Below are 26,589 nucleotides of genomic sequence, written 5' to 3'. Positions count from 1 at the left end.
TGTGGGTACGGTCCGTACCATGCGTACCCCTACATCACCACTGCAATGGTGGTACGGACCGTACACACACTCTGAGGGCGTGGGTACAGTCCGTACCACACGTACCCCTACATCACCACTGCAATGGTGGTACGGACCGTACCCACGGCCTCAGAGCGTGGGTACGGTCCGTACCACCATTGTAGTGGTGATGTAGGGGTACCTGTGGTACGGACCATACCCACGCGTACCCCTACATCACCACTGCAATGGTGGTACAGACCGTACACATGCTCTGAGGGCGTGGGTATGGTCCGTACCACACATACCCCTACATCACCACTGCAATGGTGGTACGGACCGTACCCACAGCCTCAGAGCGTGGGTACGGTCCGTACCACGCGTACCCCTACATCACCACTACAATGGTGGGACGGACAGTACCCACGGCCTCAGAGCGTGGGTACGGTCCGTACCACGCATACCCCTACATCTCTACTACAATGATGGTATGGACCGTACCCACGCTCTGAGGCCGTGGGTACAGTCCGTACCACCATTGCAGTGGTGATGTAGGGGTACGCGTGGTTCGGACCGTACCCACGCCCTCAGAGCGTGTGTACAGTCCGTACCACCATTGCAGTGGTGATGTAGGGGTACGCGTGGTACGGACCGTACCCACGCCCTCAGAGCGTGGGTACGGGTCCGTACTACGCGTACCCCTACATCACCACTACAATGGTGGTACGGACCGTACCCACGGCCACATAGCATGGGTACGGTCCATACCACGGGTACCCCTACATCACCACTACAATGGTGGTACAGACCATACCCACGGCATCAGAGCGTGGGTACGGTCCATACCACCATTGCTGTGGTGATGTAGGGGTACGAGTGGTACGGACCGTACCCACGCCCTCAGAGCGTGGGTACGGTCCGTACCACCATTGCAGTGGTGATGAAGGGGTACGTGTGGTACGGACCGTACCCAACCGATGAATGCGGGGGTACGGACCGCATCACCCATACCCCTAGGGCAGCAGTACATTTGTGAGACAAGGCGTACACACGCCATGAATGTTGGTTTAGGGCCTGGTGCAGCATATAACCAGAACATTGGGGGGGGTGTATGGCCAGGACAGCAGTGTACTGTACCAAGGGTGCGGGTGGGTGGGTGGGAAGGCTGCCTAGGATTCCCAGCAGTGGACAAAGACATGTGAGGTGTGGGTGCAGAGGAATACCAGCAGTGGACAGAGACATGTGAGTGGTGGGTGCCTATCACTCCCATCAGTGGACAGAGACATGTGAGGGGTGGGTGCAGAGTACTCCCAGCAGTGGACAGAGACATGGGGGTGGATGCAGAGGACTCCCAGCAGTGCACAGAGACATGTGAGGTGTGGGTGCAGAGGAATACCAGCAGTGGACAGAGACATGTGAGGGGTGGGTGCAGAGGACTCCCAGCAGTGGACAGAGACATGGGGGTGGATGCAGAGGACTCCCAGCAGTGGACAGAGACATCTGAGGGGTGGGTGCCTATCACTCCCAGCAGTGGACAGAGACATGTGAGGGGAGGGTGCAGAGTACTCCCAGCAGTGGACAGAGACATGGGGGTGGATTCAGAGGACTCCCAGCAGTGGAGAGAGACATTTGAGGTGTGGGTGCAGAGGAATACCAGCAGTGGACAGAGACATGTGAGGGGTGGGTGCTGAGGACTCCCAGCAGTGGACAGAGACATGGGGGTGGATGCAGAGGACTCCCATCAGTGGACAGAGACATGTGAGGGGTGGGTGCCTATCACTCCCAGCAGTGGACAGAGACATGTGAGGGGTGGGTGCCTATCACTTCCAGCAGTGGACAGAGACATGTGAGGGGTGGGTGCCTATCACTCCCAGCAAAGGACAGAGACATGTGAGGGGTGGGTGCCTATCACTCCCATCAGTGGACAGAGACATGTGAGGGGTGGGTGCCTATCACTCCGAGCAGTGGACAGAGACATGTGAGGGGTGGGTGCAGAGTACTCCCAGCAGTGGACAGAGACATGGGGGTGGATGCAGAGGACTCCCAGCAGTGGACACAGACCTGTGAGGTGTGGGTGCAGATGAATACCAGCAGTGGACAGAGACATGTGAGGGGTGGGTGCAGAGGACTCCCAGCAGTGGACAGAGACATGGGGGTGGGTGCAGAGGACTCCCATCAGTGGACAGAGACATGTGAGGGGTGGGTGCCTATCACTCCCAGCAGTGGACAGAGACATGTGAGGGGTGGGTGCCTATCACTCCCAGCAGTGGACAGAGACATGTGATGGGTGGGTGCCTATCACTCCCATCAGTGGACAGAGACATGTGAGGGGTGGGTGCCTATCACTCCCAGCAGTGGACAGAGACATGTGAGGGGTGGGTGCCTATCACTCCCATCAGTGGACAGAGACATGCGAGGGGTGGGTGCAGAGTACTCCCAGCAGTGGACAGAGACATGTGAGGGGTGGGTGCAGAGGACTCCCAGCAGTGGACAGAAACATGGTGTGGATGCAGAGGACTCCCATCAGTGGACAGAGACATGTGAGGGGTGGGTGCCTATCACTCCCAGCAGTGGACAGAGACATGTGAGGGGTGGGAGCAGAGGACTCCCAGCAGTGGACAGAGACATGGGGGTGGGTGCAGAGGACTCCCAGCAGTGGACAGAGACATGGGGGTGGGTGCAGAGGACTCCCAGCAGTGGACAGAGACATGCGAGGGGTGGGTGCCTATCACTCCCAGCAGTGGACAGAGACATGTGAGGGGTGGGTGCCTATCACTCCCATCAGTGGACAGAGACATGTGAGGGGTGGGTGCCTATCACTCCCAGCAGCGGACAGAGACATGTGGACAGAGACATGTGAGGGGTGGGTAAAGAGTACTCCCAGCAGTGGACAGAGACATGTGAGGGGTGGGTGCAGAGGACTCCCAGCAGTGGACAGAGACATGGGGGTGGGTGCAGAGGACTCCCAGCAGTGGACAGAGACATGTGAGGGGTGGGTGCCTATCACTCCCAGCAGCGGACAGAGACATGTGAGGGGTGGGTGCAGAGGACTCCCAGCAGTGGACAGAGACATGGGGGTGGGTGCAGAGGACTCCCAGCAGTGGACAGAGACATGTGAGGGGTGGGTGCCTATCACTCCCAGCAGTGGACAGACATGTGAGGGGTGGGTGCCTATCACTCCCAGCAGTGGACAGAGACATGTGAGGGGTGGGTGCCTATCACTCCCATCAGTGGACAGAGACATGTGAGGGGTGGGTGCAGAGTACTCCCAGCAGTGGACAGAGACATGTGAGGGGTGGGTGCAGAGGACTCCCAGCAGTGGACAGAGACATGTGAGGGGTGGGTGCCTATCACTCCCAGCAGTGGACAGCAACATGGGGTGTGTACATCATTATCAGATGACCACAACTCCATGGGTGAATGTAGGCATCCCTAATTTGCAACTATGTCGAAAGTGCCATAACAACACATCACTGACAGCAGTGTCCCACTCCCATGAGGATGGATGTCTTTCCCCCACTGCATGACACACCACATGTGGGTGTGAGGACAAATGACACATGCATACCCACCCCTGGTGGATGCAGCACCATACACACACAGAGATCATGCCACAAGACTGTATAGTCATGTCAATGCCTACTAAACTAAGAGAGCCAAAGGGAACACATACTGTCACGCACATCCCAGGACTGTTAGGAATGTACAGGTGCTGGGACAGCCACCAAGATGTTGTTTCTCATGGAAGGAATAGGGTGGAGTTCCCACAGATACAATGGCCACAATTGTCAGTCAGGTGCCCAAATACCCTGCAGAACAAGTACCATATGTGTGCTAGGCTGGGATTACACACATGCATAGTGCGGAAAAGGGAGAATTACTCCCTGAAGGCATGGCAACATACTCAATACACAAGTACAGTGACTAGCAAGGATGGCACAGACGATGCAGCCGGAGACATTGCCGAGCAGGCATGGCCATAGTTGAAGGGATCCGTCACCAACAATGGGAATGTATACACAGGTCAGCACAACAATTGTGCAACTCCCTGCAGGGAAGATGGCAGGTGCCACGGAGGACAAATAACACACACAACCAAAGATCCTTTGCAGAGATCTTGTGATGGCACGCAGATCCCATGGCCCACCTCCTGACCATCAGACTCGAACCTTTGCCCGAAACATAACACATTACCACAACCCCAACTCCTGGAGCATCAGCACCAACATCAATACCAGAAATGCAATAGTGTGCAAAGTCAAAAGAAAATGCTTTAATCAGCATAAGATAAAAATTGTTTCAACAACACTATATACATAGGTCAATGGCCAGTCCAGAATAGATGTCCTTGGGGGGACACATGGGCATGGGTCTCCCCTAGCTTGCCTGCACATTAGAACCCTCAGGTTCGTCGACTGGGGGGGCATCATGTGGGGAAGGACCAGGCACCACAGGGACAGGAGGTGGAAGGGTAGGTGTGGTGGGTGCAAGGCTGGACGCCTCCACCACAGGGGGTGGGGCAGTGCCAAAGGTGGAGGTGAGCTCGGCGCTGCACACTTCTGCCAGGTCGTCCAGAGTATCCCCTGCACCGGAGCAAACCACAGGCACAAAGGAGGGGGTGGGGTCGGAGGGATGGGGTGCAGCGCTACTGGGGGAGGGGTTGGACGGGGGGGATCAACTCCCCTAACCGGGGAGCACCTTGCCCGTTTGTGGGCTGGTGAGCCAGTGGGGCTGAGGCCCAGCACAGCCAAGTAGCTCTCCTTGTCTGACTGTGTGGCAGGGGTGCCAAGGGGAGTGTCTTTGGAGGGACTGGGTAGTGAGGCATGCGGACTCAGACTGTGGCTGCGTGTATGCCTGTGTGCCCCAGACCCAGTGGGTGTGCCTTTATCCCCCTGAGTGTGCGTGCCAGGAGGTGTGTGCTTGCCCTTACGTATTTGTGTGCTGCCTGTGTCTGGTGGGGTGCGTGCTTGGGAATGTCTGGGGGTGCATGGGACAGGCAAGGGAGTGGGAAGTGTGGATGGTGCAGGGGTAGGGGGGGACGAAGCACTGCAGGAGACTCACTGCTGCCGTCAGTGAAGAGTCCATGGACCTCAGCAACATCCGTTGGTCAGACATCGCTGCTGACATGCCCTCCATGAATGACACCATCTGTGTCAGCAGTCTGGTGTGGCCATGGAGGACATTCAGCATCGATGTCTGGCCAACCTGCAACTGCCGCTGAATGTCCACAGACTCTGCAGTGAGGGCAGCAGGGGGGACAGGGGCAGGGGGTGCGGTGCCTGGCACGAAGGAGACACGGTGGTGTCCTACACGGACAGAAGGGACCGGAGCAACTGGGAGGGCGGTGATGGGAATGGAGGAGGCGGTGACAGATGTTGTGCTGCTGCCAGGTGTTGTAGCAGCCACCGCCCCCCGTGTAGGCACTGTGAGTACATGTACGGGTAGGCACTGGTAGTACACGTACGTGTTACGGTCGGTACCACAAGTGCTCCTATGGGCACACAACTCTAGTGATACGGACCGTACACACGCCCTCAGAGCATGTGTACGGTGCATTTTGCACGCTTACACTGTTGATAGGATGCCCACACGAAAGGAATGGAGGTCTCAGACCCGCAGAAGGATGTACATCAAGTCATTGTCATTGCTGTCCCACATGTGCAGGGCCTAGGTGTGTCAGGCAGTGATATTGCACGTCTCCTCATGTATTTGCACAATTGATGTGTGATGACCTGTGTACACATGTCATGTGTGATGGGGCACTATGTGGCACACTTCCCCTTCACTCTTTGCACATGTGTGCATGTAGTACATACGTGTCACACACAGCATCACTGGTATGGCACAGTCACCACCACCCGCAACTGTCCCCTGATGCCAGGGACAGGGACACTGACAACTTACATTTAACGACCAGCGTGCACCGATGTGACTATGTCATGTGTGTGTCATGTGTTCCCATGAGCTTGCTGTTGGTGTCCCGTCCACTGCATCTGCTGTTCCTGCATCCAACATGTGTCTAGATGGGCATGGCACACATCTACGCACACCATGCCACATGTGGATTTCCTCATAACGTGTGTCTGTATGCATCTAACTTGATATTTTGACATGAAGACATATCTGCGTCGTCTCAATGTCTGTTTTTCTGTTTTCACATGTACCCCTTCATCGCAATGTGTGTGATCTGTACATTTGGCCTTCCATGTGATCTGTGCGTCTAGCTTGCCGTCAGCTGTCTGAATGAGATAACATCCTTAAAATGCTGAAATGTGGATGTATGTCACTCTTGTGATTTCTCTGGCCATTCACTGACACTGACCCACAGCTCGTTTCAGGGCATGTCATGTACACTTGCCAATCAACGTGTGTAGCTGGCTTTTCGTAGGAGTATCACCTGGCTGGCATACGTGTCCTGGATGTATTGCACAGACCAGACTCTGTATTTAGCAGATGTGTATTAGCAGTTGAGAATGTGCTCAGTTCATTGACATTGATGTTGTTATGTTCTCACTCATCGTTATTTATTCCCGATTTCTGCAGGGCACCGCCTGTCCCAGACCAATGCCAGACTTGGGTGCCATGAGGGAACGTGACTGCATACGCCGTTACAGATTCACCCAACAGTTGATGGAGGACCTGACAAACAGGCTGGCACCACACCTCCAACCACGACACAGTTATCCTACTGCGCTGACCCCCAAGATGAAGGTGATGGCAGCCCTACACTTTTTTGCAACAGGTACGTTTCAATTCACCATAGCTGATGTTGGTGGCATGTCCCAGACGATGTTCAGCCGTGTCCTGCATGATGTTTTGGCAGCCATGTTGGAGCACCTGGATGAATTCATCCATTTTCCGACTCCTGAGGAGTTGACAGGTGTCAAGGGAGATTTCTATGCCCGAGCATGTCTTGTTGGTGGGTATACTCTGTTTGTCCTGTGTTTTGCAGTATCTTTGTATCTTACGGCATCTCCTGACCCACTTTTTTACATGATGTTTTCATGTAGGTGACTCTGGCTATCCCAACATGCCATGGCTGATGACGCCTCTCCGCAACCCCAGATCAGCTGCAGATCACCGTTACAACGATGCACACGGGCAGACCATGCGAGTGATTGAGAGGACGTTTGGCCTCCTGAAGAGCCGATTCCGGTGCCCTCACAAGACAGGCGGGTCCCTCCCATATGCACCGGTGAAGGTCTGCAAAATCTTCCTTGTGTGCTGCATGCTGCACAACATGGCAGTGGAGAAGGCAGTGCCACTCATCCTGGAGCAGCATGAGCAGGAACATCCATCCGTGGAGGATGAAGGTCTTGGTCACGAGGCAAGTGAGGAGGAGGAGGAGGAGGAGGATATCCGGAGTCAGCTCATACGCAACTTCTTCTCATAATGGTGAGTCACTGGGTCTTAGTGTGCACGCTTGGAGCCTTGTGTGGCATGTGTTGCAATGTGTGTGTCCAGCTGACTGTATGCTAAGTGACTTAGAGGTGTGTTCTGATGTGTCACTCGAGTGATGATGTCATTCCAATAATTTTAGCTGTGACCCTAATTTTTATATTCGCATGGTGACAACATTATTCCTGTAGAGTAAATGACCATGTATGCGGATAACAAACTTTTTGCTGACTGCTTGTGTGTCTGTCATCCACAGGTTCTTGCACATATTGTCTGGTCGTGTCATCATTGGCCTCCTGCTATTCCTCATGAGTATTGCAACGTGTGCTGAATCAGCGTTCCATGCACGGACATGTGGAAAAGTCATTTTGGGAGGGGGTTGCAGCAAGGCATTTTGGGGTTGTTAGGTGTTTGGAATGTGTGGGGACTGCTCCTGTGCATGTTGGGTTACCATGCATACATGTCGACTCACCATGAGGCACATGACATGTAGCATGACTCCCATGAATTGATAGTCTACCTTCGTGACAGTCATCTCTAATGGTTAGTGGATTCTGATGAAGGCATCAATGTGTGTATAACTTCCCTCAGAAACATACGGGATGCTACGGGTGGACATGGTGTGGGACATCCCCATAACAGCCTCAATGGGGAATTGCAGCCTCTCCGTGTGCAGAACGGGGTGTTTGGCTTATCCCCTTAACTTGTGTGCCAGGCCATTAGGATTTACTACATCTGTGTTGTGAAGGGGGTGTCCAGTGTAGGTCCCACATGTTCAACCAAATGACCTGTGTGTCTGTTCATATTGATGCTTTTCCCTTAGTGTGAGCCTGAGTAATAAAGGGGTTCCTCACCCTCCAAGGTGCCTCATCTCTATCAATGCAGGTCTCTTGCCACTTTGCATGCGGCATCTCTGGCATAGTTGTCAAAGATTGTGCATATGAGTCTATGTGTAGTTTGGCTACATGCTTCCTCGCGTTAGGAAGAGGGCAGGAGTTCTTAAATGTATGTGTTCTGTTTTTTCTTTTGTGATTTTGGGCAAAAGTACTGTGTAACTTGAACTTTACCCCTGCTCTGATTTCACTTACTCGCACTATAAAATTTGCATACACGCCACGCTATTTTGCGTGTCTTTGGGGATTCTTGTGGGATAAGTCCATTCTACGGCGCCATCTTTGTTTGCGCTCTAGCGGTCGCTTGGTGGGGGCTTTAAAATCACGCCCATGCCAGCGCGCAGCGCAACAGCTGACTCGTTGAAGGAAACTGTGCTTGCTGGACAGGAACGTCCGTAGCTGCTAACATTAGACAGCATTTCTCTTTTAAAGTTTTTATTCTTTCCTCCCTCGCGTTAGGAAGAGGGCAGGAGTTCTTAAATGTATGTGTTCTGTTTTTTCTTTTGTGATTTTGGGCGAAAGTACTGTGTAACTTGAACTTTACCCCTGCTCTGATTTCACTTACTCGCACTATAAAATTTGCATACCCGCCACGCTATTTTGCGTGTCTTTGGGGATTCTTGTGGGATAAGTCCATTCTACGGCGCCATCTTTGTTTGCGCTCTAGCGGTCGCTCGGTGGGGGCTTTAAAATCACGCCCATGCCAGCGCGCAGCGCACGCGCGCAGCGGGCGCGCCGATGGCGCGCCGGAGGCGCGCCAGAGGCAAGCCCGTCTGCGCCCGTCCGCGCCAGGACGCCGCCAGCCGCTAGACACCCTGAATGTTTGCAGTCATCTAGTCCTACTAAGATTCCCACACGGATATACACACGTGAGCAGTTGAAATCCTTAAATAGGGTGAGTTGTAAGGGCCTATGCTACAATTCTTTTGAGGGCTCCTTCTCATGTCTGCAATGTAAGTTTCAATGCAAGCATTGTTATTGTCCTACTACACTACCTCCTCTACCTGACTGTGTCTGCCTACTTAACTCCATGAGGTCAGAGTCTATTAGCCATCCGCCTCCAGGTGGGCAGCCCCAAGCATGGCACTGCATCTTAGTCAATGTTAGGTCCCTGCCTAGACATTCCGCATACATATGGGATATTCTCACCGACCAGAAGCCCGACATTAGTTTTATAACTGAGACCTGGCTCAAACCAACCTCCACCCCGGCCATTGCTCTAGCCTTACCAGAAGGCTATCGCATTCTTAGGCATGACAGAATAGGTAAAATAGGTGGAGGCATAGCCATAATTCATAAAGAAGCACTGGCTGTTACCATTCTTGATCAGCTGGGTACGGAAGCATTCGAATGCATTGTGTTCAGACTAGACCTCTCTACACGATGTATCTGGAAAGGCGCATTAGTGTACAGACCGCCTGGCTCTATATTAAATTTCACTAATCAGCTACTTGAATTTATCTCCCCCTATCTTATTACTACACGTAAATTTATCCTACTTGGGGACTTCAACATCCATAGTGAAGATGCCTCTAACCAAGAGGCTACCCTATGCCTACAGGATCTAGCTGCAGGGGGTCTAGAGACTATTAATATTGCCCCCATACATATTGCTGGGCATACCCTGGACCTCATTCTCTCCAACACTTTGGATATTAAATGTGGTGAAACGACACCGCTTACTTGGTCCGATCACTCTATGATACATTTTCAAGTGTTGGGGCCTATGGACCCTGTCCCGGTGTCAAATACCTCTAATACACGCTATTACCGATCCTGGCATAAATTAACTGCCAACCATTTTTCCCTACTATTCTCAGAGTGGGACAGCACGTTAGAGGATGTGGATCAACAGCTCGATCTTTTTAATCTGAGAGTTAGTAATTTATTGAATAAAGTAATTCCTTTCAAACGCCTCAGATTTTCACCTAAAAGCTCTGCCTCTGGCTGGTATACGTCGGATTTGCGTGCTGAGAAAAGCACCTGTAAAAAACTGGAGCGGTCATGGCGCCGCTCACACGACGAACATGCTAAAATCTTGTATAAAGCAGCTATGACAATTTACCATAAAAATGTCAAATTAGCCCGTAAATCCCATATTGCAGCAACTTTGGAGCAGGCGGGTAATAATGTAAGGCTACTTTTCCAAATTGTACATGATTTTATAAACCCCAAATCTTGCCAGACTAAGGATAGCTTCTCCCAGTCGCTATGTGACAACATCTCCTCCTTTTTTGTACATAAGATAGAGAAGATTTATCATAATATTACCTCATCCAATACTTTTGCTTCTAGCGCTGCAGAAATTATGCCACAACTTACTACTGAGGGACCTCGTTTGACTACTTTCCCCCCTATCTCTGTCACCGAAGTGCAAATTCTTTTGGAATGCACTAGATCTGGATCCCCACTGGATATTTTACCTGCTAAAATCTCTTCCCGTTTTGCGGCCCTGCTGGCACCCCCAGTTTGCTCAATAGTCAACGCTTCTTTAAAATCTGCGACTCTTCCTCTAAAATGGAAACATGCTCAGATCATTCCTATTCGTAAGAACTCTAACATCTCCCCGGAGGAAGTATCAAACTATCGTCCTATTTCGTTGCTCCCTCTACAGAGCAAGATAGCGGAGAAATACGTCAATAAACATCTATCTGCTTTTCTCGAGTCTTGCAAGGCTCTGGACGTCTCTCAGTCAGGCTTTCGTGCTAAACATAGCACTGAAACGGCTCTGGTGGAGGTTGTGGATAATATCAGAATGGCTCTGGACCAAGGTCAAGCGGCACTTCTGGTGCTGCTTGACCTATCAGCAGCTTTTGACACCATTTCCCATCAAATCCTCCTACAAAGACTCCAGGAGATTGGTGTGGAGGGATCTGCACTTAGTTGGCTGACTAATTTTCTGTCTAACCGTACTCAGGCAGTGGCAATGGGGCCCTTTACATCGACTCCCACACAGGTTACCAGAGGCGTCCCGCAGGGCTCATGTTTGAGTCCCACCTTATTTAACATCTATGTGACGCCTCTGGCCAAACTGATGAGAGACCTGGGGTTTAACCCCATTTCCTATGCAGACGATACCCAGCTCCTCCTCACCTTCGATAAAACGAGATCCGACACACATACCATCTTCTCTCAGGGCATGATGGCTATTGCCGCCTGGATGAAAACCAACTATCTCCAGTTAAACTCTAAGAAGTCTGAGATCCTATTATTCGGAGGTGCAGACATCTGTTGGACACCTAGATGGTGGCCTGAGGAGCTGGGTAAACCCCCTGCTCCTAAAGAGGTAGTCAAAAACTTAGGCATTAAGCTTGATAAAAAACTCACGATGCAAACCCACGTTAACACCATTGTAGGGTCTTGCTATCACATCCTAAGTTTACTTAGAAGAGTTTTTCCATTGCTTCCTATTTCCACCAGGAAGACTTTAATTCAAGCATTACTCATGAGCAAGATAGATTATTGCAATGCTCTTCTTTTCTCTGCTCATGCCGCCTCTTTGGACAAATTGCAGGTTGTTCAGAACACGGCTGCTCGCCTAGTTACTGACTCACCAGCCAGGACTCCTTCACAGCCCCTTTTGCGGGAATTACATTGGCTATCAATTAGGAAAAGAGTGCATTTCAAAATTGGTTGCATGATTTTTAAGGCTATAAATGAACTTAGCCCTCACTATCTTGTTAAGAAATTGGTAATGTATCACCCTATATCCTCCCTCAGATCGGGTTCGCAGAAACTGCTCTCTGTTCCTAGAGTTAAGAAAGCTCGTTCAGGTGGCAAGGCTTTCTCATATCTGGCTCCTATTTTCTGGAACAGTCTTCCCCTCTTCCTTCGTATGGAAATGCCTCTCTCCCACTTTAGGAAACTAATGAAGACTCATCTTTTCTAGCTTCCTGACTAGTTCGCTGTTGCTAGCGCAGAGATACCCCCAGGGGTGATTCAGCGCGATATAAAATTATAAAATCAAATCAAAAATCAAATGCATGCAGGTCTTCATGGGTTAGAATCTCTATTGTGCATGAAGTCCATGGTTGTGTATGTATTTGGGCATGTTGGTCCCCACGACGGGCCGTCAACGCCTTCTGAGGGTGTGTCTCCTGTGCACGGCTCTGCCTTCTGTTTCCTGATCCTGTGTCAGTCATCTTTGGTGATTGTGCATCCATTTTCTCTGGGTGCTCCATGGGTAACCGGACACTCCTTCCTTTACCTACACCTGTTGCATTTGTCCTTTATGACATCCTTGTCTTTGTGTGCTACTTTTGGCATAGTTTCAAGGATATACCACCTGCTGCTGTGGTCCCTGCAGCAAGGGCCCACAAAGTTGCGGGATTCCGCAACACACATGCCTCAAAGATGCTCCTCCCTGCCTACCTCCAGCCATTCATTTGGCTGTCATCACCTTGTCTGTGCCACTGTTGGGTACACGCGGTGCCAAAGGCAGGACCGTCAGCACATGCAACGTGCACATTGCACAACCCTCATGTCCTTGCATGACCCACATCACACTACAGTCTGAGGTTGTAGCCACCCTCCAAGCAATGTCTATCCGAAACTCAACCGCCTGCTCTCAGCCATACCCTAAGCGCACACATGACACCTTTGCATGCTGAGTGTGCAACTCCAACTGCCTTCACAGCGCTGCCTCTCCTTCCAGGCCCTGTCACACCAACCAGATCATGTCCGTCCTGCTCCACACCGGCTCCGTACACCAGCAAGGCCATGGGAGTGGGACTCAGGCCTTCAGCATGTGGTATAGTGGCGTCATCTGGCACATGGCCCAGGGCTCATCTCTCAGCGTGTCAATCTTCAATGTGTCCAGGACCCCCCTCTCCACCATCACATGCGCACACAACCTCATCATCATGTCGTATGTCATTGACACCCAGGTGCTCCTCACCCTCACCAAAGACCCAGCCATTGCCAGTTCCAACGTTCAGGATGGCATGAGGTCTGTGCATGAATGGCTGAACATCAGCCACCTGAGGCTGAACTTGTACAGGACTGAGCTAAGCATCGGAGGATTGTCCCCTTACAGCTGGCTCAACTCCTTGTGTCCCACCCACAGGGGCCCTACACAAGCACCCAGTGGCCACGCACACAAGATGTTGTGCATCATGGATTTGTCACTCACATTTGCCATGCAAATCACCATCATCTGTACCTCATGCTGCAGCACCCTCTGCATGATGCACATAATCCTCTGATAGATCCACTCCAACGAAAGACAGACCATCACCCAGGTCCACGACACCAGCCGTGTCAACTACTGCCCCGCCCTCTACGGAGCAAGTACATCCTAACTCACGGGAAAATAGTCCACATCCAGGATGCATCTGCACAACTCAGCTTCAACATCCCGCGGCCCATCAACATCACCGTCCACCTGAGATAGCTGCAAGGGATCACTGTGTGCTGCAGGATGACCTTCACACTCCTCACACACACTCAGGAGGCAGTCAACAACCCCAGAGCCCAATACCAACCTTGTACGTCTGTCATCCAAGACCGCGTTGGCCCAACTCAATGCATTCGAACTTGGCCTGGCCACCATTCTTCACATCCACAACACTCCAGCATGAAGGAGATGGTTCTCCCACCTGTCCAAACATACCTGGGACTCACTCCCCAGGAACCTCCACATGAGCCATGACATGTAGGCCTTCATCATCGTCTTCCTGATTGGTGTGTGCTCACAGTACTTCAAGCCCCCCCTCAGCAGCTTGAGGCCATCACGGGTGAATATTGGGCTCCCAGGCTGTATTGGATGATACATTGTGACCCATGTGTGACCTGTACTGGACTCAGATCCCAGGGTATGGATGGCTGGAGTTGGTTCCACACTGAGGCATAGTTTGACCTTAACACACACATATGTTGTGGACTAATGCAAAATGACAGCAACATCTCATGACAAAAAAATTGTTTTATTCTCAGTGGGGTGCGTGTTTTGGTAGATGACATTAGGTGCTCTAACAGGTGCATAGAATCCAAAGTTCACAGGGGGAGATGCTATCCTTGGCATTTGAAGGCATCAGAGTCAAGACCACAGTGTTGGTCATCATTGGTCAGACTGTGACCAGCAAGTCCATGTGGCAGAGAATGTCAGTGAATGATGTGCTGCTGTTGCGCATGAAGGCCAGGTGCCAGTCCAGGTGACCTGGGAGATGTGGATTGTCCGCTGCCTCTCACGGTCTTTTCCGTGGACGACCCACCTTCCTCCGGGGACCCTCAGATGCTGGCCTTGACGATGTTTGGGACGCTCCGTCGGACGAATCCTCCTCCTCCTCCTCCCTCCCTGTGGCTGGTGCTGGTCTGCACCTGGTGTCACAGGGAGGGTTGCCCATGTTGTCGGCGATCCGACGGAGTGAATGGCTTATGTCCCTTTGCACCGCCAGGAGCTCAGCCAGTCTTGCCTCCATCCATCCTTGGTGTTGTTGTTGACTGGCGTGTTGCTCGGCCTGCTGATTCTTAATGTCTGTGAGGGTCGCCACTACCTGACTGATGGCCCTGGTGTCACGCCGATATGCCTCCATGATGTTGCGGACGTGTGACAGACCGGTCCCTTCAGCTGGCTGGTCAGGTTCTCGCCTCCACCTGCCTCCACTCCCACCACCCCTGCCCACACGGGCCTGGCCTGCCGTTGTGGGCACATTGGGTCTACGGGACCCCTGAGGGATGGCAGTGTTGGTGTTGGCAGCCTCCTCCTGGCTGCCCGGCGAACCTTGTCCCTCCAGGTCAGACTGGCTCAGTTGTTCAGTGTGGGCAGGGCTCCTGGGTGTCTCCTGGGATGTGGCAGGAATGGTGGCAGTGGTTGGCACAGATGTACCTGAAGCAGGTGCTGCAGGGGCTTGGACACCAGAGGGGCCAGGTGGGTTGGGGTCATCTGCAGAGTGTTGTGAGGTGTCGATGCCGGTGGGATCAGGTTCCTCCCGAGCCTGGGACTGTGGTTCTTCTGTTGGGGGGAGATCCATGACGTTGCCCTGTGTGTGAGAGAGAGACAATGTTAATGCTGTTTAATGCGACATCCATGTTTCACACATATTCTATTTGCCACAGTTACTCAAGGTAGTTGTATGTGCCTAGCATTCACATCAATGTTCACTTGTGGATGGGTATGTTGCAGGGGACTGATTGAAATGTTCTCCACGGTGTTTCACATGTCGAATTTGGCCTTGGATGCTTCTTTGGCTGTGGCTTGATCTTGTTGTGTCACATGTCCATTGTGGGAGTGGGTAACTCCATTGGCTGCCCCGGGGGTGTGTGCTTGTGTAAGGGGTGAGTGATCATCCCTCAGCCCGACGCTGTTCAACATCCACATGGCCCCCCTCACACAAGTGGCCCGCCCCACCACCTCTAAACCATCTCCTACACCGACGACACCCAGCTCATCCTCTCCCTCACCAAGGACCCTCACACCACCAAAAAATACATCCACAAGGGCTGAGGTCCATCGCCGACTGGATGCTGAGTGGCCATCTGAATCCGAACTCGGACAAGACGGAGGTCCTCATCCTGGGACCCACACCCTCAGCCTGGGACGACTCCTGGTGGCTGATCGCTCTGGGGACAGCACCAACACCCACCCACCACGCATGCAACCTAGGATTGATCCTCGCGTCCTCCCTCTCCATGTCCAAGCATGTCAACGCCGTCTTCTCCTCCTCCTGCTACGACACCCTACGCACGCTCCACCAGATCGACTGGTGGATCCCGACCGAAACAAGTAGAACAGTGACACAGGCCCTCGTCAGCAGCTGACTGGACTACGGCAATGCACTCTATGTAGGACTCCCATCCAAACACCAACGGCGGATACAACGCTTCCAAAAAGCCTCCGCACGAGTGATCAACAACGCCCCCCGCCACAGCCACATCACCCCCCTCCTGAGTGACCTGCACTGGCTCCACATCGGCAAGAGGATCACCTTCAAGCTCCTCACCCACTCACACAAGGCACTCCACAATGCCGGACAAGCCTACCTGAACATCAGACTCAGCTTCTACACCCCCACCCGCCAGCTCCGCTCTGGCAGCCTCGCCCTCGCAGCTATCCCCCACATCCAACGTACGACCGCCTGCAGGAGATCCTTCTCCTACCTCGCCGCCCAGACCTGCAACACCCTCCCAACCCATCTACGACTGACCCAAGACCTACTTGCCTTCAGATGACTCCTCAAGACCTGGCTCTTCGAGCAGTAGTGGAACCCCCATTCCCTCAGCACCTTGAGACCCTCACAGGTAAGTAGCACGCCTTACAAGTACCCTGATTGATTGTTGATTGATTGACGGTGCCTGCTGGTGGGTGTAGTGTGATTTGGCAGTGGGTCTCCCAGGTGATGTACCTGTCCCCCCATGGAGCATGCTGCCATGTCAGTGAGTGTGAGTTCCTGTCCTAGATATCTGAGCCGGTTGTGTTAGTGTTAGATTTTGCAGTTGTCACAGGAGGGCCTTGTGCTGGCTACAGCAGGGCCAAGTGTCAGCTGCCTTGTCAGTACTTTGCCAGTCCCTGTGCATTGTGCATGGTGCATGGGTATGTACCTGGGCCATATGGGCTGAGGGCAATGGTGTCTGTTTCTGAGTTGTACAATATGTTTGGTGATCCCCACCCTCCCAGCATCCCGGACATCCAGTCTTGGGTTTGTGTTTTGTGTAGGCTGGGACATGGCATGGCCTTGCTTTGTGAATGGGGCATACACATGTTAGTGGCATGAGCATTGTTTTTGAGTGTGATTGTGTCTGGTGATGGCTTGGGGGTAGGTGTGTGCATTTGTTGTAGTTGGGGTGTGGATGCCATTAGCCCCATGTTACGTAAGTTGTTTGTGTACTCACCAGGCTCGGCAACTCCTTCGACTCCGTGTACTCCCACCGGCAAAAGCAGGGCCATCACCTTCTCCTCCCAGGGATGGTCATGTACCGGTCTGCGGGGCAGCCCACCTCCTGTGATGTTACTCTGGGTGTAGTCCTCATTCATTTTGCACTTGACTGCCCTGCGCAGATCGTACCACCTGGCTTGGCATTCATTCCTGGTCCTTCTGATGGGCGCAACAGCATTCACCCGATCAATGATCCTCTGCCACAGGCGTGATTTTTCAGCTATGCTGGTCTGTCTGACCAATGTTCCAAAGAGCTGTGGCTCGACTCTGATGACTTCGTTGACAAGGATGTCCAGCTCCTCCCTTGTGAACTTTGGATTCTTGTCTGTGGGCATGGTGTGGGGTGTGGGTGTGGATGGTTGTGGGTGTGTGGGTGTGAATGTGTAGGTGTGTGTGTGAATGTGTAGAGGGGGTATGTGTGAAGGAGGTTGTGTGATGGTGTGTAAGTTAAGGTGTATGGGTGCAGTTGTTTGTGTGTGGTGTCTGTCAGCAGTGAGTCTGTTGCAAAGGCTCATGGTTGTGAGTGTGGGCCCTTTTTATTGGTCCATTTGTGGGTGTGGCTGGGTTTGAATTTTTGGTGGGTGTGTTATGAGAGGTGGTTGTGAGTTTGGGCCTCTGTTTGCCTGTTTGGATGTGCCAGGTCAGTCTTTTAGATGTTTTTAGTACTGTAGATATGTTTTGTGGTGTTGTGCGATTCGAATTGACCCTCCTTGTGCTGTTTTGCAGTGTCCTGGTTCTGTACAAGTCATTTTAGTGTATGTAACGGGCGTACATACGCGATGTTGTTGTACAGTGCTCACATATGCAATGTTGTTGTACGGTTCGTACATATGGGATGCTGGGGTACGGTGGTGGGGTACGTTGCGTCCAAGTACGTGGCTGGGGTAGGGTGGTGGGGTACAGTGGTGGGGTACGGTGCATCAAAGTATGCGGCTGGGGTACGGTGGTGGGGAACGGTGCATACAAGTATGGTGCTGGGGGACGGTGTTGGGGTACGGTGCGTACAAGTAAGGGGCTGGGGTAGGGTGGTGGGGTACGGTGCGTACATGTACGGGGCTGGGGTATGGTGGTGGGGTACGGTGGTGGGGTACGGTGCCTCCAAGTATGCCGCTGGGGTACGGTGGCGGGGTACGGTGCGTACAAGTAAGGGGCTGGGGGACGGTGGTGGGGCACGGTGCGTACAAGTTAGGGGCTGGGGTAGGGTGGTGGGGTATGGTGCGTATATGTATGGGGCTGAGGTACGGTGGTGGGGTACGGTGCGTACAAGTATGGGGCTGGGGGACGGTGTTGGGGTATGGTGCGTACAAGTATGGGACTGGGGCACGGTGTTGGGGTACGGTGCGTACTAGTAAGGGGCTGGGGTAGGGTGGTGGGGTACGGTGCGTACACGTACGGGGCTGGTGTACAGTGCGGACATGGGGGGGTACGGGGCAGACATGTGGGGGAGGGCTGTACGACTCGTATCCCGGGCACAAGTTTACCCGGATACGAGTGGTACGGCGTCCGATCCGTACAGAGCCTTTCCCATGCGCTTGTGTTTTCGGACGGCCGGTACGGATTGTACTTGCGCGCTCGGACTTTTACAATTTGTATGTAAAATTATCCGGGGGCGTGTCGTAGACTTTTCCCGAAGTCATTCGTATGGATTTTTCACTCACGAATCATACTTCGCCGTTTGTACGGGACTTGTACGATTCGTACGTAAAAAAATACGGATGCAAGTTGGACGGTAATTTTTTTTTACGGATCGGAATCGGCACCTTAGTATTGATCACGGATATTGTTGTCCACTTTATTCATTTTAGCAGTCCTGGTTGTGCGTTTTAAAAATACCTTTGTGCCTCCTGCTAAATTATTTTGTTTTTCATCGATTTTTTCCATATTTAAATCATGAATTTTCAATAGCCCTAATCTCCATGGTGACAACTTTTGCAATCAAGGTGAATTCATTACCTCCATTTGTCATGGCTTCCTTTCAGCATTTCCAGCTCAGCTGGGTATTTCCTAATAATTACTGAACAAATATCAGCCTGAAATGTTATGCTGTGTTTGCACTGATAACAAACTAATTATCAATGGAGCACATTACGTTTTTTTAAATCTGTGAGAGTATATCATGTTATGTTAAATTATATTTTTTTATGTTAGGTTTGTAAGCTACTAGCAGCTCTCCAACTACCCATAAGTAGCTCTCCCGTGCACAGCCCAGTTTACAGCACAGCATCATAAAAGAAAAGGTTTTGCTTGGTTGAATTAATGTATGTATACCAAAATTGACTATTCGATATGAAAATGTGCAATTAGAACTTATGAGCTGATATATGGGAGGCGTTATCGCAATATTAACTTGGTGCCAGGGGCATTGCAGCTATGGCCATATTGACAAAACATTTTTTACAGTGGTGCTGACAACCAGTTGTGATGTACTCAGTTGACCATTGCTGATAATCTTGCAGATGTTGGCAAATAATGCAATCATGTATGATGTGGTTAGTACTAAAACTCTAATAATATTAGTAGGTTGGGAGAATCCTCATTAATTATAAGGCGACCTTACTACAGAAAAGGTTGGATATTCCTGCTCTAATGTATAATGTTGACCGACAGAAGAACTCATTTTATGGCTACTCGTTGTAGGATGTTTTCTTTTGATGTATTTAAATATACATGGATGCCAAGCAAACACTTGCAAAAAAAAAAAAAAATTATGTTTGCAGTCTGTGCTCTGCCAGCTGTGTGTGGGCATTTTGGCTTTTGAAATATTGTATTGAATAGAGTATTTTGGTGCATTCCTATTCCTGTTGCTGTTTCTAGAAAACAATTTAAATGTTCGAGGAATTATCCGGAAAACATTTCTTTTGAAACTGTACAAGCAGCACGACAAAATTCAAACTCCCATGATGTGTGAGAATCTGTTATTAAATTATGACTACTCATGAATCCAATTACAGCTTCTGCAAATACCTGCATTCTTAACATGCGTCCTTTGAATTTAAAATAACTGCAAAGACCATCCCCTCACTGATATTACAGTAATTATGTTTGATGTCCATGTTTTACTTAATATTTTTCAATTAACTTTTTACGTGAGTCCAAATTGTTAACTATGCCCAAATAATCTTAAGCTTATTGTTATGTAAAGCATACTGCCAAATGAGAACTAAACTAAAAAAGCTTGGTAAATGATTTAAAGGGAAAAGAATAGGAAAATAGTTTATTTTGAGTTTAAAAAGAGAAAGGGCATTCTTGTTGGCTTAGATTAGTTTAACATTGATGCAAAGTCTTTTAGGTAAAAGGAAAGAGAATTTGCCCATTTTAATTCAAAGCTTATTTCCCATTGGTCTGATATAGAAAGGAAGTCAGGACTAGTTAAAAATGAAAAGAACAATTTAAAGATGTGAAGAAAGTTGTAAAAGTAATTAGGGGTAATAGTGGTGACCATTTGTATTTCTCTTTTTTGTGTCCTTCTCTCTTGGATTGATGTCTTATGATGTAATCAAAGACTACAGAAATAAGCACATATCACTTATATTTATAAAGTTGCAGCATACATGTGTTTATTTCATACTGAGCAGGAATACCACATGTATGTACGTAAAGCTAGCTAAGAATGAGGTGCAAACCCACTATTATCTCACAAATATAGAACAAGCATTTGCAAAGCAATAAGTTTCGCATTTGCGAGAGTTTGAGCCATTGGCATTGTAAATGACTATTCCTTTTATTTATGTTTTTTGTAAACCTGTAAGCAATGTGTTAACTCTCACTTTGTACTTATACTCCTTGCTTATGAGAAGCAAGGCTGGCAGTAAAAGAAGCGCAGTTATTGACGGCCTTGCTTCTTATAAGCAACAACTATAAGTACAAAGTGTGTTTACACATCTGTTGCAAGTTTTCATAACACAAATAAAAGACATTGTCATTTATAATGCATTGCAATTGCTTGTTGAGCTGTGAGACAGAGGCGTCAGCAGCCATAGGAAGGTAGGGACTGTGACGCCAGACCTTGTGTTTCAAACAGACATCGGTCTTTGAATTTACAGCAAATGTGGCAAGATAAGAGCAAGATTTACAGCCCTGTTTACAATGGAGCTCTGTAAACCACAAGCACTGGTCTCGAGTGCTCCATCTTAAAGAAAGAACTAGTGCTCACAATCTGTGAATAACAACGCATCCAACAGCGGCAGTCCTTGAAAATGGGCCGAGCTTTTAAAGACATAGGGGCAGATTTATGAGGCCCGTTGCGCCATCAGAACGTCACTTTTTGTGACGTTCCGTGGCGCAGAAGCCTGCGTGATATTTATCAGGCAGCACTGAGCCACTTTTTTGGGCTTAATGCTGCCTCATAAATATCAGTCCCTTTAACGCAGTGTTCTGCGTTAAAGGGGCGTGCAATGGGTGTTGCTGGGGGCGTTCCCAGCAACATCCATGGCCTTTTTTTACACTGCCCCAGATTTACGAGAAATCGTAAATCTGAGGCAGCGCCAAAAGCTTTCGCCTCCCCAGGGGAGGCGTAAGGGAGGCGCAACGGGGAGAAATATCTTTATTTCTCCTCGTTTTTCCTTTTTCTATGTGTGCTGCATTCTGCAGCACCCATACAAAGAGGAAAAACCTCTTGTGATTATTTTTGTACAGAAAGGTTTCCCTTCCTGTACAAAAATATTCATCTCCGCAACGCAGGCACCCTTGCACCATGGTGCAGAGGTGCCTGCGTTGGCGCAGGCAGCCCATTGTGCGCCGGCGCAGGGGAAAAGGACAGGAATGCGCCGCATTTTATAGATACGGCGCATCCCTGCCCTTTTCTTTTGCCGTAGGGAAGCGCAGCAGGAAGGCCTGCTGCGCTTCCCTACGGCAAAACCTCATAAATCTGCCCCCATATCCTGAATACAGTGGGGCAGATTTATGTTTGACTTGCGCCTCATTTACGCCGCCGTTGCGTCACTTTTGTGACGCAGCAGTGGCGCAAATCCTGCGCCATGGTGTGGGGTGTTTACAACGTGACGCATCTGGGAGATGCGTCACGTTGTAAAGCCCTGCGCCACATGTAGGCATTCCAGGGCAGGTGGGGGCGTTCCGGCGCAGGAACGCCTCCTAAAATCTTGTAGATTTCACTCAGTCACTTTTGAGCCCATGCTGCGTTCAAAACCCTGCGCCTGCTTGAAGCAGGCGTAAGGATTGACGCAGCATTGTGAAGATAGGGCCCCCCAGAGCATTGCTGGAGCTGCGTCGCGCTTGCGACGCAGCTCCAGCAATGTGTCACTTTTACGGCACAGATGCGTGACGCATCTTTGCCGTTTTTGCCCCATGGTGCGCCGCATTATAAATGCGGCGCATCCATGGTGGCGGAGCTGGGGCGCACAATAACTGGCGCATCCCTGCTGATATGCAGGGATGCGTCAGTTATTATAAATATGCCCCAGTATGTCTTGCAAGCGCTGCCTAGGCGACACGTAAAAAACAAATTTAAGCAGCCAGGGATTGTAGTTTCCTGGGCTCATCTTCGCAACTTGAGCAGTTACATATAGCTGATACTAGCTTTGGTAACATAATACTGTTAGGATCTCTTCAGTGGTTACCCTGAAGTTAGAATTGTATTTCAAAATTCTCAACTGTGTTTATATGGTTGAAAATCTGTAACTTGTGTTAGGAGAGTATCCATAAAAGAATACTTCATCCTACAAAGTTTCTAAAAATTCTCATTTTGAATACAGCTTGGCGCACGCAACATCTCTGTGGAATGTGAACAGACAGGGGAAAAAAACTTCCCTTCATCAAGAAAAATTATCATAATATAGCTTGAACATGTCTGAGGTTTGTGCCTAACCATTTGTCGTTAGTGTTTTGTTGCACTCCCTCCTGTATAGCCGTGATATTTTTGAATGCATGGTGATGCTTGGCTGTGTAAGGCGAATGAAGAGTTTGGCCACAGGCAGGGAAGCGACCTCGCTAGACACAAATCATCTGCTTGCTACCAGGGAGAAAAAGAAGATTGGGGAAGAAAGAAAGCTAGACAAGGAGTGAGAAAAAGAAAGGGGATGTGAAAAATGGTATTATTAAAATTCTGTTGGGCCTCACCTTACTGCAGTTTGCCACATTAAGATAGGAAATAGACTCAGGAATGTATGCTTATGAATGAGCACTTTATGACATTACAGAAGTTCTCAACTGCACAGCAGGCTCTCTGTGGTATGAAAAAAAGTCTTCACCTGTGTATTTCTGGGCACTGCTGTGTGTATTCTTTACTTATAGTCACAAGTGAATTCAGAGCATAATACAGGGTATAATATAACCCTCCGTGATTTCTACAGCTGTACATTTGTTTTATTTCTGAAATATGATGGCATATATAAATAGGAAAAAAAGGGAAGTTGATGCACACTTTTTACAAGATGCGACTTTTACCTGTATAGAAACGTGAAATCAACATTGAGAAAATGATGGCTAAAGCAAAGGGGCCAGCAAATATGCTATGGGAGACCCTCGCTAACGCTACTAGTAAAAGCATTTAATGAGTAAAAAAAAATTACTGTGAAAAGGCATCCTTGGAGAAAAATAGACACAAGTATGCATTTCACTCTTACAAAATATTGTAAAAGGGCAAAATTGGGAATTTGGGTAATAACACATAATTGTACATAACTACTTTAGATTTTAGCAAACATTTCTCAGTGAAATTGACTCAAATTCGCCCAGAACCTAGTTATAAGAGCTAACTTAATGAGAGGAAACTATTAATAAGAAATAAAAGAGGACTATAACATGTATGCATTTTCAAGTCGAGTTTGTTTTCAGTCTTTATAAATTTCTCATTTAGCTATCAACGGATCAGGGCTGAGGACTCATCAATCACAAATACACAATGACCCTCACATTTTGCAAATCTACATTGGCTTAATGTCACGTTCTAGATGCGAGTTGTAATGAGCTCCCTCACATCCAAAACAGAGCAAACCTCAGGATGTATACTTGTTATTCTAAAAACACCTTTGCCCACCTTTACTAACAAAGCTAGAGCGAAAAGTCAATCTCCAGAGACTCATACATAAGAAATTCGGCGTGCAAGTATTTAACAATAGTACTAAAGAATTTACAATCACGTTAAAAGAAATTGGGGAAATACTGCATGATAAAAATCACAGGTAGAAGAAAATCAGATAAGGCATTTAAATGCTACTAAGCAATTGAATGTAAAATAAGACTACATCTTCCAGAATTGATTGATTTAAAAATCAAATGCGAAATGAAAACCTAGACTGGAACTGTGATGCCCTGTAGACACCAGAACATCTGTTAACTCGTTGCACGGTGCTTGTGGGGACTATCCAGGGTTTCCCATCTCTGCAGTGTCCCACCTACTGGCTACAAGGGGGTCCCACCTGCATGCTGCTTGGCCTGCTGTGCAATATCCTTCTGGTTGAATAGGTTGATCTTTGAGCCAAGCACGTTCGCAGCAGCTGAATGACAACCACCAGGATCGCCAGCATCAGCGCTGCCCGCAGTGACCGGTAGCTGAGCACAGCCATGCTGCAGCTGGAAAGGACTTGGGGAGTGCAGTGTGCCACCTGCAGCACGCACTGCTGACTCCCTGCTCTTGGCGCAGGAGGCACTTTACCTGCCACAAGATGCAAAGAGTGGCACAGAGCGGGGGCTCTGCACGTAGGTGCTCTTTTTGACAGAGGCAACCTGGAGACAAATTGAAAGTTTAGAACGCCTAGGATACCAGCCACCTCCTCCTGCCATGGAAGAGGGGCGAGACACTGTAGCTACAGTTGGCTCCATGTTGGAAGGGCACGGCTTCTAGTTAGTGTCCTTAAATGCGAGGATAAGAGCAAATATTTCCTCTCCCTTTCCTCCATATTTTTTGTAGCCTAACGGCGGGAGGCTCAAGCACCCTGTGATTTATGGCAAATCCCTTAATCCCGCGGGCCTGAAACATTTATGTGACTGTAATGCAATGGCTGTTCATGCAAAGTGCTGTCATACCGGCTGGTCAAGTTTGCACTATAAAAAAATTGTAAAAGAAAAAAAAAATACAGTGTTGGGAGAGCGCTGCCTACCGGGGACCTTACCTTCCAGTAGAGGAGACCTAGCTGCTCCAATTTAGCGATGGTCAAAGACTGGTTGGGCTGCAACCATGAGTGCAGCTCTGTGTATGCCAGTTAAAACAAGACCAAAAGAAGAAAGCCCAAATTAAAACACATATCCTACCAAAAAGAAGCACAATTGCCAGGGACATCAAAAAGTTCAAAAAAGATATATAAATAAAATAAACAGAGTGGGAGGTACAGTGCACCAGGCAGCACCAACACAACAGGGGCAGTAATAGGAAATGGGAGGGAGGAATGCTATAATTACATGTAAGAAGCTATGGCACCCAAGCTGAACACAGGCAAACAGTAAAAGACCAGTAAGCCAAGAAAAACATATTCCCCAAAGAATAAATAAAGAACCATAGTGTAATGAGACAGTACTTAGTCCTGCTACCTGGGAGGAACTGAAGAGAAAAAGGAGGGACAAAGAGGCAGGACTGACCACTAGCAAGCAAGGATTTTAAAGGACATTCAAACAAACAAATGCAGGGGGGTGGCTTTAAGCCCACAAGAGAAGTTACAACATTTCTCGTTTGCTCGACCTATAAATGAAGTACACACTTTAATAGGCTACTGCTCTGCCATGGTGAAGATGTAAGTTCTATTACTGGGACAATGGGACAATGAAGGCCATCTGTCTTCACCTGCGTCCTTAGTAATATAGGCTCAAGTAGGCAGCTTCACTAAAGACTTAGGGAATGTTGGTGCATTGCTATCACTAGTTACTAGGCAGAGGTGCAGGCATTGGTTAACCGCTCCTGTAAATACACTGCCTCTTCCTCGTTAAACAGGATTGTGATTTCCTACAGTCCGATGCATAATGTCGATCATCTACTTCACTTGCATCCCTCAGAAGATCAAGCACCACCAGTATAGCTATCAATAGGTTCCCTTCTTACCTCTCGGACGGCTCTCTCTCGGTGCTGTGGTGCACTAGGACAGCATCACTTATACCGCTAACAGTTGGTGTAACTCAAGCATCAGTTCTGGCCTCACTGCCTTTTTATCTGTACATATTCCTTTGGATGACATCATTTCCTCTTTGATTTCTATACACCAGTGAAATTAAATTATTTTTCCCCATTTCCAAACCTTTTTCCCCACTTTCGGAAATGTATGTGCACTTGATCTATTGCTGTACCTCATTGAATCGCTCTAGAGTTCATCTTGCTGAGCTAATTAAAACTCACCACCAATTAAGAGTATGGCAAAGAGAGTATTCCAATGCAAAGGTGTCATAGTACCCTCTCCCTCAAACTTGAGGTCTGCCCCCCTCATTTTGACTCTGGCAGACTTTCAGTATGTTGACAGGAGAGAAAGCTCTGTCTCTGCTGC

This window comes from Triturus cristatus, chromosome 8, assembly GCF_964204655.1.
Source record: "Triturus cristatus chromosome 8, aTriCri1.1, whole genome shotgun sequence".
Taxonomy (NCBI): Eukaryota; Metazoa; Chordata; class Amphibia; order Caudata; family Salamandridae; genus Triturus; species Triturus cristatus.
This window is presented reverse-complemented; position numbering follows the sequence as displayed.